Raw genomic sequence first — 13,812 nt, 5'->3', positions numbered from 1 at the left:
TGAAGAAAACAACATCCATTATAACATCTACAAATGTGATGTGAGTAAATGGCACTCAGTGATTATTACAGTATTCAAGTAGCAATAAATATGTGTGTTATGTATGTACTGCTCAGTGGTATAGTTGAGGCCAAGCTGATCTTTTGCTGTGAAAAGACGCCCAGAACGGTAACTAACGTTCTCTCAGAGTTACAGTATGTAGAAACGTTCTTCCAGTAACATTAATAGAATGTTCGTTCAAAGTTATCTGCTCTTTAATAATGTTCTCAAAACGTTATTCATATGGATGTTCCACTAACGTTCAGAGAAAATTCTAAAGTAACATTCCCATAATGTTTGCAGAATGATAAAATGAAATGTTCCCCTAACATTCACATAACCAAGAAAAAAAGTTTTAAAAAAATAAAATGTTTTGAACCTTAATGGAACGTTCTAAAATAAAGTATTCATATGTTAAAGGTACAATATGTAGGTTTTCGCCGCCAGAGGTCGCATTTTCAAAACAATAACAAAGACGAAGCTTGATGACGACATGAAGGAGAGTGGAACGATGGGAGATGTTGTTTTCACTATCCCGAAATGTATGGAATTCACAAATCACGTTCATGGATACGGTAATAAATTAGATTTTACAGAGATTACCTGTAAATTTGATCACACTATTTAATGTCATTTTATGAATTAGCTGCAAAGAACGTGAAATTATACTGTTACTGATATGTGACTATTTGTCAAATGATTTAGTGGGTTAATTCTGCACAGTTCCCTTTCAGTCGCTCACGGTCAACGTAGTCGACGTGTCAACTGATTGGGATCACGCTTAGGGAGCCTGTCATCTTCAAGTATTGTAAAAATGAGCAAATGCACATTTGCGTGCGAGAATTGCATCACACGCTCCGCCCCGCAGCGCAGGAATAAACAAGTGGATGCACGCACCAGTTGTCTTTCGCTTCGGAGCCGATCGGTGTCTCTGAAGAGTGTTGTTCTATACAACGAGCGAGTGTGTCAGTGTTCTTCAGGAAGACTCTCCCGTGCTGGTGTTTCTACAGTGTGAGTGCAGCGGTGATCGCGAGCTTCTGAGGTCTCAACTGCTGTTTTAACAGCATCAAATTTCTGTGTTTATGTTTGTTGATGGTGATTCGAGGCCGAAGAAGTGAGTGCTTCACTGTTTCAGTTCACTGTTACTGTGTTGCCGCGGTCCTTCCCCTGAGTGCTCCGGCACTGGTGACAGGTCCCAATTCCTGAAAGAGCAACACGGGTGCGTTTGCGTCTTTCTCAAGATGCCATACCATCCGTGTGTTTCTGGATGCGGTAGGGCTCTGCCCCCTCTGACGGTCACATGTTTGGGCTTACAGCACGCGCAAACAGCTCTTGTGGATGACTCATGTTCTCACTGCGGGAATATGACCATCTCGGTGTTGAGATCGAGACTCGCCTTCGTTAGCGAATGTGGAGTCCCCACTCCCATGCCCCGCTCTAGTGCTTCTTCTGGACCAACTTCCCAGAAGAAGGCTAAAGTGCCGTCTGGGTTGGGTGATCTGAGTGAGGTGTAATCTGCCCGGCAAAGCCCCGTGGATCCCTCACTCCTCTTCTGAACGCGCTGGCCCCTCTGTAGTAGCCTTTGCCCAAGCCGGATGCAGAGATGACAGCTATTCTGAAAAGGGCCGGCAAGGCGGTCGGGCTCGAGTGGAGCCCTTCACCGTGTCCCGAACCGTCTTGGATGGATAATTGGTTTCTCAAGCAGCCCGGGCTGGTTCTCATACCCCGCCCCAGTACCATTCTTCCTTGAAGTGCATGAGGAGCTTATGAGGGCATGGACGGCACCTTTCTCTTCCAGAAACCGCCTAGGTAGCTCCTCCCTCGAAGGGTTATGAGGCTATCCCTCCAGTGGAGCGGTCTGTCATGATGCAATTGTGTCTGGCGACCGCTACCTCGTGGAAGGGGGATCCTCGTCTCCCCTCTAAGGCCTGTAAGTTCTCGTTCGGGCAAGGCTTACAAAGCCTGTGGAAGCTGCTTGCTCTCTGCATGCCATGGCATTGCTTCAGGTCCACCAGGCCCAGTCACTCATGAACATGCACAAGGGTAGCCCTGTGCGCTCATGGGTGAGCTCCGCACTGCAACCCATCTTGGTTCCGACCCATCTTGCAGGAAAGAAAGCATGGAAGAGATTGAACGTCTTCGGGGCCTATGTGTCGCCACTGTTGCTGGACCACCGCTGACTCCGAGCTCCGCTCATCTACTCGTCTGCTAGTAAACAACTAGTGCTTGCATCCACTTCAGTGTTTATTCCTGCGCAGCGGGTGAAGCGTGCGATGCAATTCTTGCGCGCCAATGTGCATTGGCTCATTTTTACAATACACAAAGACGACAGGCTACCTAAGCGTGATCCCAATCAGTCGACACGTCGACTACATCTCCATTCCCTCCTTCCGGGAACAAGGTTTACATACGTAACTTATACGTTTTACATGTTTAAAACAATCGTACTAAAAGTACATTTGAACTCAACCACAGTATTTGCAAGTAATGGCTTAATATTTTTGTGCAACACATGTATTTAATTTCACTGCCATAGACTTGGTCACCAGACTTGATAAAAAGCATTACTGAAGTATGCTACAAATAAAGTGGAATATAGGCTAATATGTGTACAATAAATAATATATATGTTTGGAACTGTCTATTAAAACACATGCGATAGCTGCGTCTCTGTCAAGTCCAAGTTTTTCGCGAAGCTCTCCATCTCGAAAACTCCACGCCAATATTGATCCTTGTTTTATTTCTATGTTTTTCCCAAAGCCTGCATGCCTCAGTTGATCGATGTTTACGTTTTTTTTAAACTTTTTTTGGGGGGGGGATTTCTGTACTCACAATCGTGATCCATGATGACTGATAGACACCACAACAGCATCTGCAATATTACAAGCGGAAACCAAAGATAGCGCGGATATTACGTCATTGATAGGCAACAATGACAAGGGACGAGCCATTATTTAAAACTGGAATTTCTCTGGATTTACAAATCCTTTGGAACTTTTGGAATAACAACTGCATGAAATATATCACACTCTGCAAGTGGTTTTTGAATATTTTATTACAAAAATCTTACATATTGTACCTATAATGGGACCTGCCACCTGTTCATGAACTGTCATGTACACACACACACACACAAGCACACACACGCACGCACATCATTCAAAAACAACAGCTCGTCTATCATGAATGCATATGATTTTGTGAAAGTGCAATGATTGGTTCATTGTTACTTTTGGTCAACATCGATCCAGTGTCTTTCCTTCAGAAAGAAAGAGTGTCTTCAGTGCGTACGCGTCAGCAAAGACAGGCTCAGTTGTGTGACAGATGGCTGCACATCTGTGTGTGTGTATGTTTCTGAATAGATGCTTTACATTAGAGCTCAAGGGTTTTGTCACTGTATTGAGCTTCACTGAAGGTAAGCTGATTTAACTGTAACGCAGCTCAAGCACGGAAGCTTTAATGGCAGGATGAAAGGAATCTGAGAGAACTGAAAGCTTTTGTTGAACATTCCCCCACCCACAGACTCCAAGAAAGAAAGTCAAACAAACACACTTACTTTCATCTTCATTTATGTGCTCGTCAAATGAGAGAAACAACTAGATTTGCTTGAATCTCTGCATGTTAAAAACTCAATGCTGGTTATGTGAATGTTGAGGGAAATTCAATGTTGTATCATTCTTCAAACATTATGGAATGTTACTTGAAACAATGTAACATTTAAAAATGTTAGGTGAATGTCCAACTAAAACATTTCATAAAATAAAACGCTCAATGAATAGGGTTGAGAATTCTTATTGATTCCAATAAGTTAAAAAAAATCTTATATATTATTCACATTTATTCAAAGTCTTTTTGCAAAGCATTTCATCGCAGCTGAATACCATGAACAAAAATCTACAGGCTAAAGAACACTTACAAGTAAACACTCAATAAGACTTAATACATAAATAACAAAAACAAAAAGATACAACTGAACAAAGATACGATTGAAATAAACAGTTTTTTAGGATTTTCAGGTGTTCATGTACAGAAACTGAAATCCAATGTAAATAACACTACACCTTATAAATAAAATATACATTACAAATACAAAAGTTATTCAGTCAAGAACAACTTGAACAGTGTAAAATCACACTAAAATGCAAAGAAAGGAAATGATAATATAATTTAAATTTTATAACAAGTATCCGATTCCTGATCTTATGGATCCGATTCTAGAATTGGAATTGATTTTCGATTCCCAATCCTATTCATGAATAATGTATAAATAATGTTTTTTTTAAAAAAACAGATAACTTTAAAGAAACATTTTATTAATGTTACAGGAAGAATGTAACTTTTTATTCTCTTTTATTCTCCATGCTTTTTGTCAAATTCGGTTTAAGTGAGAGGGTAAGCCTGACATTTCAGAGTCAGATATGAATCATACTTAAAACCAATCAGTCTGAGTCTGAGTTCAAGTCTAAATTGGTGAAAAATATGTGGAATCACGATGATTCAATCAGGTGCGATTGATTTATCACACAGAAGACTCAATCCAGCATGAATGAGGTTTCAGTGAGAGATGTGAAGTGGAGGCATGCTGATATAGTTAAAGGTTAGAGGCTTCTAATGTTATTTCTGTGTCTCTGGCATCCTTCAACCCTTCATTTAGATGAGATTTAGTCTGGCTCTAGATCTGAGACATCTAAAACAGCTTTGGATTTGTGTTCATTTTTGGATAAAGGGATATTTTTTTGATGATTAAAAGTTTAAAAGAGTGAATGAAAGTCACTATTATGTTTTCACACAAAATTGCAAATGTGTTTTTATTTTTGTTTTGTTTTTAAGATTAACCAAAATCTTATGGGTTAGGGTGACCTATACCTTTAAGACTTCATGTCTTATGTTCTTAATGGTTGATTATTATTCATATTCATCCAAACGTCGCTCTCATCAGTGTGGACGGCGTCAGATGTTCACTAACAGTATATATGACTACACAGTTGTTCAAACTTTTAAAGTAAAAGAAATGAAAGTGGTATCACATTATGAAAAAAATGTTTTTCTCCAAAACACGTTGGCCACAAATATTGGCACCCTTTTATTAAATACTTTTTGCAATCTCCTTTAGACAAGATGACAGCTCTGAGTTTTCTCCTATAATGCCTGATGAGTTTGGAGAACACCTAACAAGATCAGAGATCATCATTCCTTCATACAGAATCTCTCCAGATCCTTCAGATTCCCAGATCCATGTTGGTGCTTCTTCTCTTTAGTTCACTCCACTCATCAGGTCAGGGACTGGGACGGTCATGGCAGAAGCTTCATTTTGTGCTCCGTAACACATTTTTGTGTTGATTTTGACGTTTGTTTTGGATCGTTGTCCAGATGGAAGATCCAACCACGGCCCATTATAAGATTTCTAGCAGAAGCCGTCAGGTTTTGATTTTTTATCTGTTGATATTTGATAGAATCCACGATGCCATGTATCTGAAAAAGAAGTCCAGGACCTCCAGCAGAAAAATATGCCCACAACATTAAAGATCCAGCGGTATATTAAATTGTACACATGGGGTACTCTTTATCCTTGTGTGCACCAAACCCATCTAGCGTGTTTGCTGCCAAAAAGCTATTTTTTTAGTTTCATCTGACCACAGAACCCTGTGCCGTTTAAAGTTCCAGTCGTGTCTGACAACTGAATTGGTTTTTTTTTTTATTGTTTTTGGATGAGCGAGGAAGATTTTTCTTGAAACCCTCCCAAACAACATGAGGTGATGTAGGTTTTTTGTAGTTTTTTTGGGGGGGGCTTTCTGACCCCCAGGACTATTCCTGGCAGATTCAGAACATCTTTAGTTGATTGGAATTTCTTAATTATTGCCCTGATTGTCAAAATGGGGATTTTCTTACAGCCACATTCTATTTTGTGATGCTCAACAATCTTTTAATGCACATCAGAACTATATTCTTTGGTTTTACTCATTGCGATGAATGATTACGGGGATTTGGCATTTGTGTTTCCTCATATTTAAACTCTTGTGAAACAAGAAGTCATGGCTGGACAATGTCATGTTCCTCGTCACCCTGGTGTGCTAAAAAATGTAAATATTAATGGGAATTTACTTCAGACATATTTTACTCGTAAAAAAATTATAGGGGTGCCAATAATTAGACAACGTGTTTTGGAGAAAAACTTTATTTAATAACGTGATTTCTCCCCCACTTTCAATTCTTTTACTTCAATGAAAGGTTAGAATTTTGCTAATTTTTTGAATGAAAGATCAAAAGGATAAACGATGCAGATTAATTTTTTACAGCCAGTTTTGATCATATTTACCAGGGGTGCCATTCATTCTGACCATGACTGTATATCAGGGCTTTAGAAAAAAATGTATGACAGTGTTGGGGGAACCATTGACAAATACAAATTCACATTTGACCACAGTTAAGTATTTAACCCTTTGCCATCAGAGTGAATGTCTGTTGGTTCACACACTTGCACACTGAAGAGGAATAAGATCAAATCCAGTTCTGCAGCTTTAACCATTACAGTATTGATCTCATATACCCATACCCACTGACTCAAGAGTCTGCTCTCCTGAGAATATACTCTTTGGCTTTAATATCCCTCAGGGTAAGTGAAACACAAGGCAATCTATGAACCATTTTGAACCAAAGGGACCCTGATGTATACAGTGCCATCTGTGTTGTTTCTCTGAATATTGGCTGATCAGTCTCAAACGCAAGGGTCAACAAACGCGAAACCAAATTTAGGGTCCTTGTGGACATATTCAGTGGTATTCATGACAATACTGCTTTAAACATAAAAAAAGCCATACACTGGCATCAGCATTACACTTGCATATCACACTTTATTTACTTTGAACATTGTTCAGTGTGAAGCATTAAGAAGCAGATAACATGGCCACAACCCAGAGGAAAAAAGTGGTTGCTTTTCCTAAGCTCAGGAGATGTAGATGTGATCTCTCATTTTTGTATCAATAGCATTTCAGATGTCTTAGGAGAAATAAAAATAAACACAAACGAGGCGAGAAATTTTTGAGAGCAAGACTCAAAACTGAGAATGTGGTGGAAGAAACATAGACCATCCATTATAGACTCCATCATAGGATTATTTTATTGCTCAGAGGTTGCTCTTTTTTAAGTTCATGAGACTTAGTTGAGATTCTCAAATATCTCTCACTTTAGTATCAACAGTGTCTCAGATGTTTCTCATAAAATTTCTTAGACGAAATAAAAGCAGACACAACTGGGACTGGAACTCAAGCTGTCTGGTGCAGTTGTGTCTCGATGTCGAAGTGCGGCTCACAAGGCTATGAATCTCACAGAGGTTTCTTTAAACTCAGGATTCATGGAGATTCTCTTATACGTCTCATTTACGCATCAGCTGAGCTTGTCTTCAAATATCTTCAATTTTATTTTAGGAGAAACATGTTCAAATTTTTTTTTAAATTATATTCTTAATATTGTAAATACTGAAATTATCATATATCAAATACTTTCGTTTTTTCCAAAGTAAAATTAGTGTACCAGTACTTCATTGTTGTTCATTTTTTCAATTAGCATTGAAAATTTTGTCTTGTACAAACCATTTTGCTTGCATGTAAATATAGGTCATGATTTTCTATATTAAATCATTGTGCAACAAAACACTGCCTACACAAAACTACTTCAAATATGACAATGCATGTATTGTGTTTGATTGAAATGGTGTGGATAAATGAGATTGAAGTTACCCAGTGTGAAGAAAAAGTGACCTCTCTCACATCTCAAAGGTTTCTGCTAGACATAAATAAGGTTGCATTAACATCAAATGGAGAATTTATCTTGAGCCGCCTCTAACACTTTTCTGCTGAGACAAAACATTCAAACTCCTTTAAAGTTTTAGAAGAGATCACATCATCATCACACACTATGCCCAGATCTTTCTCCTTACCTAGAGAGACACTGGATCGCTCACATTTGTCTCTAAAGTTTAGAAGAGATTATAGTGTGTGTGTGTGTGTGTGTGTGTGTGTGTGTGTGTGTGTGTGTGTGTGTGTGTGTGTGTGTGTGTGTGTGTTTGTTTGTATGTGTGTGTGTGTGTGTGTGTCCTTAAGACGTTCGTGGGTTAATCAGAAACGCAGCAGTGCACTTCACAGTTCTGACTGTAGATAATGGCGCAGGCAAAATCAGGATACCAAAAAAGAAAAGAAAAGCACGAAAAATAGGAGAGAGCAAGTCGGGAAGATAGCTAGTAACCCAGTAAAAAAAAATTAAAAAAAATAATAATAATTGTGCTATTATTCTGAAGTTAGCCCACATTAAGCTGTTTTAATGATCATACAATATAAATTCTATCAATTATTTACCCCGATATTTATCCACTGGAAGTTTAACAATATTTCCAAGTATGTTTTTCCATGCAATCGAGCAATAGTAGACTAATGGAGCACTGAGCTTCAAAAAAGACGGAAAATCACCAAGCGACAATAAAACTAGTCTAGTGATGTAAATTCAGGCTTTCGAAGCCTTGGAACTACTTTCTGTGAGGAATCTATCGAAAATGTACGATGCAGAACTAGTCATATACATCTGCTTAAATTGTCCCGGTAGAGTTTATGAAATAGGCATTGTAATGATGTTCGATAGGTGAATGAATCATTTAAGTCAGTTAATTTAAATGAGAAACTCATTGATAAAACCTGAATGATTCATTCATGATTAGAACTGATTTGGTTCTTGAGTTCATATCACTGATCCTCTGGCTATTTTAGCTGATTTATTTCTGGAGCTGCTGTTGTGTTAAACTTATTATTCACTCCCTTTCTCCAAGGTTAGGGTTAGGTTCTCCAATTCTCCGATTCTCCAATGCTTTTGTACTGCATGCAGAATTTTATTATATGTATCTTATAAATGGATAATTTAATCAAATTTAGTTATCTTATTGAATATGCAATAAGTGTTATGCTTATAAATAATGATTGTTGTTACATGTGGCAAAAAGATTTGATCTGGCCCGGGTTACTAATTAGCCAGTGCGCCCAGAAACCCTAGCGGCGGCCTTGGTTCTGTACAATTTTTTTGTTTTTATCATTGCTTAATGTTCGAAAATGTATTGCATTTAAATATGTAGAAATAAAAGCCTCCCAGGTTCATAAAAAGAGAAGTAGAGTGAGTGCTAAGAATGTCCACCATGGGGCATTGATTGAAGTGGTTGAATTGACCCTTATACTGACCTCTATCACAGTATATGAGAGAGAGAGAGAGAGAGAGCCTGGAAGAAGAGACAAAGAAAATCTCCTAAACAGTGAAGGCGTAGACATCTTCAGTACTAAAGAAGGATGACTCAAAGAATAGTTACGACCAGTTTGGGTGATGAGGTGCACTGATGGAAAAAGCATCCTAAAATCATCAATAAAATAAGTGCATAAGTGTGCACACCTTTTCATAACTCAGTATGTTCAATTTAATTCAATTCACATTTACCGGTAGTTTTATAGCGCTTTTCAGAATACACATACAGTAGTTTCAAAGCAGCTTTACAGAAAATGCACAAAGACTGCAAAATGCTAAAGAATACACATTACAATTTAGATTGATCTGTAATCAGAGGTAACAGTTTAAGTTATGCATTTCAGAAATGTACATATACAAAATCACAGTTAGCTAAAAATTAAGTAATTTAAACAATGTAATAATTTAAGGCAGAAACAATGAGCTTATTGAAGTAATGAATACTTGAATACTTGAAAGTAATGAATAAATCTCTAGTTACCACAGGATGGATATCCCAAGATAAAACGGAGAAGCAAATAGAAAATAATTCGCGTAGCTGCCGTTCATAACATTAATAAAGGATAATCATGTCCATTTGATCTGATACAACTATTTAAGGGTAGGAGATGCATTATATGAATGCTAGGCTAAAAGGATGCATCTTTAATCTTGATTTAAACTTGGAGACTGAGTCTGAGCCCCGAACATTATCAGGAACATTATCAGGAAGGCTAATCAAGAGTTTAGGAGCCAAATGTGAAAACGCTCTCCCTCCTTTAGTGGACTTAGCGTGATGGATTGTATGGCGATAGAAGATCAGTTAAATACACAGGAGCTAAATCATTTAGGGCCTTATAGGTCAGTAGCAATACTTTGTAATTGTAGAGATTTAGAGAACTAATGTAGAGATGATCAAATTGGTGTTACGGTATATAATCATATTTTCTTGTCCTAGTAAGAACTTTAGCAGCTGGATTTTGGACTAACCGTAGCTTGTTTATTGAGGATGCAAGACAAGTAATGATTTACAGTAATCTAGTCTAGAGGTCTTTTCTACATCAGAAACAGATAGCATGTTCCGGAGCTTAGCGATGTTTCTTAGGTGGAAAAAGGCTGTTTTTTTCACTCATGAAATATGATTTTCAAAAGACAAGTTGTTGCCTAATATAACTGCCAGGTCTTTAACTATAGAAGATTAAAAGTTTGAGTACTGCGTTCAGAAGTTATAGGCAAAAATAGACATTTTTAATATCTCCTGACAACTAGGTAGCATGGTGCCGAAACAGTGCAAGGTACCCTCACGTCATGTCTCTCATAACACACACCAATTTTGGTCAGAATATGCTAGTGTTGTAGAGATATAGCCTTGCGTTCATTTTGGCGGGCATTTTTTAAATTTGTTTGCGAGTTATTTGAGAATGGTTTGACGAATCGACTTGAATTCCATATATTTTTGTCGGCATAGTCTGACGATTTTGCATTTTCCTGAAAATCTGAGTAACGGCCCAGGAGGATTTCGAAAAAATAGTTTTATCGGAAAATTCTAAACGGCAGAAATATTTTAATGACGGAAAATGACAATTGAATTGACTTGAGCCAAGGAATCAATCAGGAAAATAGTTTTGTTTCTAGCTCTTACCTTTCAAAAAAGTTATTAGCATAAAGGTGAGTGCGACTTTGAACAGTTGGTGGCGCTAGAGAGATTGAGTTAGAGACTCCAAATTTGCTCTGTTGACAGCTCAGACTGTCCTCTATCTGTGTGCCAAATTACATAATTTTCCTACAAGCGGTTTTATGGGCTGCCATAGACTTCCAGAGCAGAAGAAGAAGAAACAGAAGAATAACACGAACGACCAACGGATACATTCGGTGCTTGGCTCCTATTTACTCAAGATTTAGGTTATACCGCAAACTTTCAACCAACCCATGTTATATATATTTATTCTGTTAGGTAGCAAGACTACATAAACTGTATGCATTCATATGACCAAAAGTAAAAACACTCAAAGTGCAATATAAAAGCTTTCTATTTTATTTAATGCAGTTTGTCTTTGATGTCTTACTACAATAGTATAATCCACTAATTAATTCAGGAATGTTTTAGTGTGGAGACAGGTAATCCATTCATCATTTCATTCGTCGACAGAAATATAGATCGGCCCACAGCTCGCTATGTTTATAGATTAGTGTTGTTAAGTGCAACTCAAGATGAAGAGTGTTTTAATTGGCTGAGGCTGATTGAGGACTTGCCTAAATGACTGAGAGATGATTGGAATTAGACTGGGGATTCAGCAAATGTTGCAGTGCCGTCAGTGCTGAAGGTCAGCTTCTTTCATTCTCCCTATTAGTGCATCTCACGCCTCACCGTTGATTACAACAAAACAGTCAATTAACTTACTATTGCAGTCCCTTCAGCCTGGGGAACAGATTTCATTAAAACTTTACCACAGTACTAACAAAGCCATCATACAGCCATTTAAGTCTCTTTGGAGCAATTCATGAGTGACATTCTAGCATTTTTATTTTGAGAAAAAAAGTTACAATAGATGATGGTTAACCAGAAGGTTGCGTCAATTAAAAAAAAGTTACACGGTCCATAGTGGACAAAAATGTCTGCCATACAAATTTGGAGCTTGGAAAGCACGGACTTTATCACGATTCCTGTCTTATGTTTTCCTTGTCTTGTGTTGACTTTTGTTATTTCCTGTCCTGTGCCATGTTTTGTAGTCCTTTGTAGTTTTTCTTGTTTATTAGTCTCTCCAGGTGTTTCTAATTAGCCCCGCCCCCTTGTTATCTTGTTTGCCTGTGCATTTAAACCCCTGTGCTTCAGTTGTGTTTTGTCGGTCGTTGTTTTGATGTTGCTGGTAGCTGTTCCGTGTTCCCGTCCTGAGTCCATTGGATTACCTGTTTGTTTTATTAAAGTGCTTGCATTTGGATTCTCTCTCCGCTTCATTTCTACCACATCGTAACAGACTTAAGTTTGGTCTCACTTTAAAGAAGACCCACAGCAGACTATTGTTGAAGTAAAAATTTCTTAGTTTGGGCGCAGATTTCCTCCATTAGATGCAGCAAAGCTCCACTGGTACACACAGTTCTTGGGTTTGTGAATTACAGTTGAGTTTTTCTCTCAAATATTACAAGCACACACACACATTTTTTTAATTACACACATACAAACCACACTCAGACATTCATAATAACACAGTCACACAATTATAGCTGAATAATTTATCCAGTTGACTCTATAATATGCAGAAGCAGAAAACAGGAATAAAGCGAGTATTTGCTTTATAGGCCAAACCTTAGAAAACGGCTCCATCTTGTAAAAAATGTACAATTTTTAATTTTGAAGCCTTGCCAAAAGAATGAAAGTCTATTAACAAAGATTGCATAATTGTATAGTTAAACGGCCCTAGGATTAAATCTTGCAATGGGGACATTTTTGTCCAAAAGGTCCTGAGAGGAACTATTGTATGTACCTAGGTCCTAGTGCAAAACAGAGCACTACCCATCCTCTGTGATGAGTAGCCTATCAATGCGTCAGTGTTAAATGTATTATAAAGGTACCATGTAAAGCGACCTTGAGCTTTGGAAAGGCGCTATATAAATAAAACTTCTTCTTCTTCTTCTTCTTCTTCTTCTTCAATGAAACAAAGATAGTTGTGATTATAGAGTTGCTTGACAAATATTGTGCATAGAAGAAAAATGTATGCAGTTAATTAGCTTGTGTGAGATTAGCAGACCATAACTAAGAAGAGTTTAAACCATTCAAGTGTCATTTTAGTGTCACTGACAGTATAAACCTCCTTGAGGAATTGTTTATTTAGGACAATCTTTTAGAGACCAGTAAATTTAGTGACAGAAATGTTGACAAGGTCAGTTACGCCTTTCAATATACACTATGTAGGAAATTAAAAACTGTTCAACAAACCTCTTACATTTCAAAGATTAATATGACAAATGTCATATGAGCTTAGTTTTTTCCTAATTAGATCAGGCACTATGAGATGCCAAATGACGGTGTCACTCCAGACAGATCTTACTTTCTCTTTGTCTGCCTCTGAGATAGATTATGAATCTGAAATTTGAGATCTGATAACTTTCTCATTTTCAGAAGAAAAGTACACTAAAAAATTCTGGGTTGTTTTAACCCAACTTTGGGTCAAATATGGATAAACCCAAACGTTGGTTTAAAAATGTAACCCAACGGTTAGGTTAGTCCATATTTGACCCAAAGTTGGGTTGAAACAACCCAGCATTTTTTAGTGTGAGTCCAAGTGTGTTTGCTAGTGTCATTGCTAACAAAAATATGTTCTAAGAATGTTTGCTAGCATTCCCATTAAGTTATGGAAACATTATTTCTGAATGTTCTCCAGTCTTTCAAAAACCAGTCTTTCAAATGTTTCAAAAATGTGTTTTCTTGGTCATGTGAGACACAGATAACTTTGAAAGAACGTTCTATAAATGTTACTAGAACAATGTTTTTTTCATAACTTGAAGAGAACCTTGCCAGAA

This window comes from Siphateles boraxobius, unplaced genomic scaffold, assembly GCF_051911475.1.
Source record: "Siphateles boraxobius isolate OS27281-9 unplaced genomic scaffold, OSU_SipBor_1 38, whole genome shotgun sequence".
Classification (NCBI taxonomy): Eukaryota; Metazoa; Chordata; class Actinopteri; order Cypriniformes; family Leuciscidae; genus Siphateles; species Siphateles boraxobius.
The sequence above is the reverse complement of the archived record's forward strand: the minus strand, read 5'-3'. Positions refer to the sequence as shown.